Source organism: Alosa alosa, chromosome 15 (assembly GCF_017589495.1).
Source record: "Alosa alosa isolate M-15738 ecotype Scorff River chromosome 15, AALO_Geno_1.1, whole genome shotgun sequence".
NCBI lineage: Eukaryota > Metazoa > Chordata > Actinopteri > Clupeiformes > Clupeidae > Alosa > Alosa alosa.
In genome coordinates, this window is record NC_063203.1 from 17,405,479 (window position 1) to 17,412,482 (window position 7,004).

The 7,004-nt window shown below is 39.5% G+C and overlaps 1 long non-coding RNA gene across 1 annotated transcript; it reads right to left on the reverse strand.

Moving 5' to 3' along the window:
- Nucleotides 1–2,645: 2,645 nt before the first annotated feature.
- LOC125308732 lies at nt 2,646–6,148 on the reverse strand. The gene is made up of 5 exons (XR_007195954.1): nt 5,864–6,148; nt 5,240–5,355; nt 4,143–4,425; nt 3,965–4,060; nt 2,646–2,821 (listed from the first exon to the last, which is right to left on the reverse strand). It is a non-coding gene; the product is annotated as an uncharacterized LOC125308732 (long non-coding RNA).
- Nucleotides 6,149–7,004: the final 856 nt, after the last annotated feature.

A 7,004-nucleotide genomic window follows, 5' to 3' on the forward strand; every position in this document is an offset into this window, starting at 1 on the left:
TTTTGACAATGCGCCAGGCCACTCCCTAGGTTGTTAATTGCCACACCCCTGGGCGCAAAAAATAAGTGTGCAAAATAAAAAAATAAACTTTGCGCCCAGTGGAAAATGAGTTTTATGCCATGCACCAGGGGGCAAAATAGGGCCCATTGTTTTTTTTTATGTGTGCATGTGTGTGCATAAAAAGTACAGTATGGCATTCAAGCTAACTCAATAACCTATTGATAAGTTCTGTGTAGAATCGAAGTTAAAAAGATTCTATTTCACAATAGTATTTTAATTCTTTGGTATAGATTTTTTTTTACAATTATTCCATTAATTTACATTTAAATATGCATTACTAAAAGCTTTTAATTGTGACTAATCACAGGATTTGTTTCCCTGGCAATCCATTCATCCATCCAATGATTTCACCAGAATGATCAGATAATTATGCCATTAATCCACAGTTCGCTGTGTTATATTAAAATATACAGTGGGTTGCATAAGTTTACACCCCCATGCTAAAGTTGACTAAAAAGATGAAAAAAAAAATCATCTTTTGGAAATTGATCTTAATGCCTTAATTAAAAAAGGAAAAATGAGGAAAAATCCAACCTTTAAGGACACCAATTTTCTTTGTGAAGTAAATAAATGTTCTTCATAATACAGGGGGCATAAGTATACACCTGCCTATGTTAAATTCCCATAGAGGCAGGTAGATTTTTATTTTTAAAGGCCAGTTTTTTCATGGATACTATGCATCCTGATAAAGTTTCCTTGGCCTTTGGAATTAAAATAGCCCCACATCATCACATACCTTTCACCATACCTAGAGATTGTCATGGTTTTCTTTCAGTTAACCTATTAGCTGGTTTGATTTGCATTGAGCTCATTACTGAAATAAACTGTACATGGTACACCCTTATGCCACACAGTAGGACTTAACAGAGAAAGTAAAGCAACATGGAAATTGTGATTGTTTCTAGATTTTAGGTTCTCTCCCATCATCTCATCTCAAAGGCATTTCCCAGCCGTTTCAGCAGGCCCACCCTTTGGCAAATCCACTCTATGTGCCTCCTGTCACTGTTTAATCCATTTTAGGATAGAAAGCTAATGACAGTCAGAAAAACACTTGGATTGGCTTCATGCTACTTCCCTCAAGTGGACGGTAATCTCAGATGGTACTAAATCAGTCAATCATTGGTGTAGTGGTTAAAATGTGTACAATACAGAGCATTGACATCGGAAGGTTATCTGAAGGGGACTGAACCAATACAGTGCCACATTTGGACCCCCTGTTTTTAGTCAAAATATAAGCAACACAATCCTCCAATACAACTGGAACAGTTTTGCCGTTAGTAAGAGCTTACCACTAACGCAGTCTTTTGAAAAAAGCTTTAATTTATTCACTTTTGGAGTTTTCGGAATTTCAGTATGACACCAATGAAGAATGCACTAATAAACAGAAGTATGCATTCTGTACCCTTTCATTTTTCATTACCGAGATAACATTGGTTTGAAATAGTGGAAACAATAACGTAGACAATAACATCATTACGGAAGTTATTTGGACTTCATTCCTTCGTAAACAGCTATTTTTTGTGCACAGTGGAAAGCCCCACAAATCAAGAAGAAGAGGAAGCAAGAAATGCATTTACAAGAGTTAAACAGTCTACTTCCTTCTCGGCCAAGCTGTTGATGGACTCATTTCCAGTGACGGATAAGCCGAAGGATGCCTGTCAACCAGGTTTTCACCTGGCGTATTTACCTAAAGAGGACTCACTGCTCATCACTCTGAGGGAGTGGGAGAAAGACGTGGTGTAACGCAGTTCTCTATATGCTTTCAATATGACACACAGGCAGAATAATAGTTGCCCTGTCAAATCGTGTGTCACATTCAGAAACAGCCTTGCGGTGTGGAATACTCAAGATTGCATTACACAAATGAAATGGAAGAAAAGTGGAAAAAGACAAGAGATCCCGATCGTTGAATAACTTCATCTGTAAGACGGAGAGATGGCAGAGGAGGGGGGCAGTTTTGTTCTGGACAGAAGCCAAGCCAGCGACTTGGCACACTGCCAACAGAATGATGTAATAAAACATGAAGCAGTTCTGCTGCTTTGGCAGTTACTGTACTGTATAGCCATTCTCTCTCTCTCTCTCTATGTCTTTCTTCCCCTGTTCAAGGGTGCCCGTGCAGCAGGTGAAGCATAACTATCACAGGATCCTTTTCCCATGGGTCTGTATGTCCCACTCCAGCTGTGAGACCATCTCCCCACTAACTCCCAGCCACCCCACCCCCCCTTGTGGCCGGTGTCATCAGCCCTCTGCCATGTGTCCAAGCCCCCTGAGCTACTTCACCTTTGCCTGGGTTTGCTCGTCTCCTCTCATGGCTCTCTTGTGTATGGGACCAGTCTGTCCATCTGAGGTTGCTCACATTGGCCCATACCACAGGGAGAGCTGTAGATCTCTGTGGACAGCGTCGGAATGACACAGACAGAGGGCAGACAGACAGAGGCACACACACACACACACACACACACACACACACACACACGCACACGCACACGCACACGCACACACACACACACGCACACGCACACGCACACACACACACACACACACACGCACACGCACACACACACACACACACACACACGCACGCACATGCACACGCACACACACACACACATGCTGGACATCCACAGATTTTCTTTTCATACCTCTCCTTGAAGATCATGAGCTTCTTGGAATTGAATAGAATGTCTTGTATATTTTGGTAAGGAAATCACAAAATAACACAGGGATCTCAGTTGTCAGGCCAGGGATGCATGAAGGAAAGCTAATTTTGGTGGTGCATGAAGGAAAGCTAATTAGTTAGTTTAATATCATGCACATGACCTCACATGCAAATATAGATAGGTCAGTACAATGCTCAGGTGTGTCCACGCACAATCCAGGAAGATCTCTGGAAATGAATTCCTTCAGAGCCATATTTCCGTGACACTTCTTTAAAAAAAACAAAAAAACAAGAAGACCAACTGTCATAGTCAACCTCCACCTTGTCCCTCTAGAATCTAATATTTACAATCTAGATGTTAAAAAGTATACCTCCAATGAGTCAACTCATTTAGTTGGATTCTGCTGTGTCAATAAATTAGCAAATATTGGTATCATCACTTGCTCTCACTACATAACACTACATAATTCACTACATAATGCCAAAGCCTGTTCATGTCATTGTGAGTGTTAGTGTAGCAATCCAATTGTAATTTGTTCTCCTTTGTCTGTTTTTTTTATTTTTTTTTATTTTTTATTTTTTTAAAGTGAGACACTACAGATAAAGAGGGTACATTTTTAAAAAATGTTCAGTCACTCTGAAAAATAAAACTCAATTTTATGAAATATTGCTATAACAATAAATCAACTTTTGCAATTACAAAGAACAGTGCTAAAATTTTAAGACATGTCATCACTCGACATCTGACTGTCTGGATTTCCAAGGGATTCTGGGATGTCAAAATCTTCGATATGATTATTAGACCAACCGTATACTCGGGAACAAGAATAAAAATAACTATGGTTCTGATTCATTAATACATCTTAATTGAGCATGCCCATGTGGCATCAAATGGAGCTGTTTAAACTTGATTTGCACAACAACGTTAACATAGGCAAGTATAGTGGCATAACTGAACGTTGTGGTGACTCACTGGGATATAATGGAACAGTTTACACAGCAACCAGGTGCATACTGTCCTATTGCAACACACCGATCCCACCCATTCAAAGGAAGCTCAGTTCACTTACACACAAACAAGCACACACACACACACATGCGCACACAGACACGCACACACATGCGCAAATGCACACACACACACACAAACACGCCCTACTCAGATGATTTTGACTGCAAGACAATAATTCAAAATCTCATGTGTAAATACTTATGAATGTAGATGAACAAAGCTCTCCCTCTCACCTCCAAACAATCAGCTAAGCTCACAGCTAACATGGCGAATTATCCAGTCTGCAAAGATTGACAAATCTGGTCCTCAACAGTCAGGTCCATTGAAGCCTATAAGAGTCCACAGAAAGTTCACTGACTAGGCAATGACAGTGATGAAAAACAGGTAAATCATACAGTATGTATGCCCTACCTTGTTGACAAAGGATGCTTGATGATCGTCTTTGGATCTTTCAGATGACTAATATATTTGTTCACACTGTGGTCAAATCTTACTCGTTGGGACAGAATAAAGGTGCTCAAAATGACTTATGGCCTTGATGGTTTGCAAAACGTCCATGGGAATCAGTGTGCATTGTAATTCATTATTTTCTTAAGACTTGACACAACAGAGTCCACCCCACTAACAAACAACCAAAACCTTCCATTGTGGGTTACCCATGACAGGTGATCATTTCTCTTGAATGTGGATGGACCTGAACAGTAAAAGAAAATGATTACATTCTGTACAAAGTCAATGTGAAGCATTATATTAGAATTCCCTTAGGAAAGATGTATACTTTAAAAGTGTAGAAAAGTAAATAGAAGTTACTGTAAGTGGAGCAAAGCACAGGAAGTTAAATTCAATGTTTCAATTTTAATCGTCAAACTCCTAAACAAGGGGAACTAACTTAGGTGAACCCTTCCCTACTTTTGCACAGTTAAAAACGAGGTGTGTTGTCACCCGGCTTAATAATCAGTTAGCAGAGCAAACTTTACACCATGTGATGTGCCAATTTAATAAAAACCAATGTCTCTTTATGCGGCTCAGCGACAATTATAGCAAGGGCAGCCCAGTGTGTGGAGAAAACACTTGGGGTCACTATGGAAACCTATAAAATGGCGACATGTCAAAATAGTCCAAGAATTTCTATTCAAAGTCAACAGACTGAGCTGCCAGGTATTGCGATATTAGTCATGGCCACGAGCAATCCCAGCTACTTTTAAGGACATTTGTATTAACACAGGGACTGGGACACATTAGCACAGATCCTGTGATTGAGCTGCGCACTGCCGGGGTCCACATTGGTGTTGTGCCTTAGTGAGTCGAATGTCCAAAACTTCTCTTAAGCTCAGCAAATCAAATCGGGCCACCGTTATGGGCCACATGAGAAGCATGGGGCACCTTTGCGGAGAATGGTTTCTTTTATAAAGCAGCTCGTAAAAAGGAAACAGCACTTAAAAATGTCTGAAAATAAGACATGTCATTGAAGTAATTACTTTAAGCCATCCGAATAAAAGAATGTTTACCCTTCAATTAGGGGGAAAGTAATGGCCGCGATAGATCACAGAGAAATCCCAAATCTATTTTTCTTGGAGTCTGCGGTTGAGTTATTACATCAAGTTCAAACTGGCAGGGTGTAAGGCTAAGGGGAAACACACAAGTGTTAACATCTGCAGTGTGCTGGGATCACTGGTCCTGCACATATTCCTTCAAATGTGGGCTGCTAAAAAAGTGTCCATTGGGGAAATAGCTGTCTAAGAAGACAAATAGGAAAATCAACAATGAAGTCAAATAAATTTTATGCCAGCTCAAGTACAGGAAGAAAATAATCCGGTGTTACACAGGAAAGTAATGCAACATTTCATTAATCATTAGTTTGCATGCTGCAACACCAATAAATGTGTGTATTTGCAAAATGTTTCACAATAGAAAAAAATTATGTAAATAATTCAACAAGAATTATTACCACACAAACTAAACATCTTACTTGCTATGGCATCAGAACATGAACTCTGTGATTGTTGCATGGATAACCAATACTCTCAGAGTGGTTCTCTACTGCCACATAGAGTACTCTGTATCTGACTGACATACTGTTAGATAAATTCATTAAATTTTGGGTTACGGTGCTACAAAAATATTTATATCACCCTTGATATATCATGATGCTTCCATTTCACATTTTCCAGTCAAGATTCCCACGCAACACTATCCACATAGTATTCATAAAACAGACAATGGGTAAAAATAAATTTAGCAGAGAACGCTGCAAAAAGATATAAAATAATAATAAAAAATCCAGCTCAAGATGGAAATTATAAGATGTGATCTGTCTCTCTTTCTCTCTAATTCCCTCTCTCTTTGTCCTCATCGGCCTCTGTTCCCCTCTGTCGCATCTCCGACTGGCAGACTGGCCACCTTCAAACATGGAACAGAAGCGCTGTGATCTAATGGCCATTAAATGCCAAATAAAACTTATGGACAGCGATCGCCATGTAGCACCATGGCCAGGACACAATGGATCATTGTTATGGAAGCAATGAGGTCATAGAGGAGCCAAGCCATCCATCTCGCACCACTCCAGGGTTTGTGTTTGTGAGAAAATTATTAATTGTTTTTTATGCCTTGTGATGTCATTTCTTAACTGTTGACCTTGATTGCTCAGGTCCAGTTGAAGGGAAGGTGAAATCATTTAGGGACTAAATTGATAGACTGACCAGGATAATTGGCAATAAATGTTTTCAGTGAGCATCATTCACCAAGACTCTGTCATAAAATCGTAATGGATCTTTAGAATCTCTACTAATTGTCCCAGTCTTTTCTAAAGTCCATGACCAAAAGATTATAATTTGTCACAAGAGTCTGCTATAGTATAGGATATCTTTACCTAGCTAGTGTATCTCTTCATAAGACAACCATATTTACAGCTTTCTGATTGTATATTTTTCATTATTTATTGCACTTGAAATACATTTGAGACTGAGGCAACATTTATCAACATATTATCAAATATCATTTCCAATTTTTTAAAATTGATGACATACTATTACAGAGTTGCATTCCAACACACTCTTAAAAAACAAATCATTTTTAACTTCTGACAGTCGCCATTTAATAAACCGAGCCCCAGAAAGCTTGGTGTGGTGCCCAGTCTGGGCATCCAATTGTCATATGTTGTATTTCACTCTCATCCTTGAATGTTGGCAGGTAATAATTAGCCACTTGGCGTGATAAATCTCTCAGCTCTCCCTGACAAACTCCTCGCCTTTCCTCCTTACTTCTGTGTGCCGC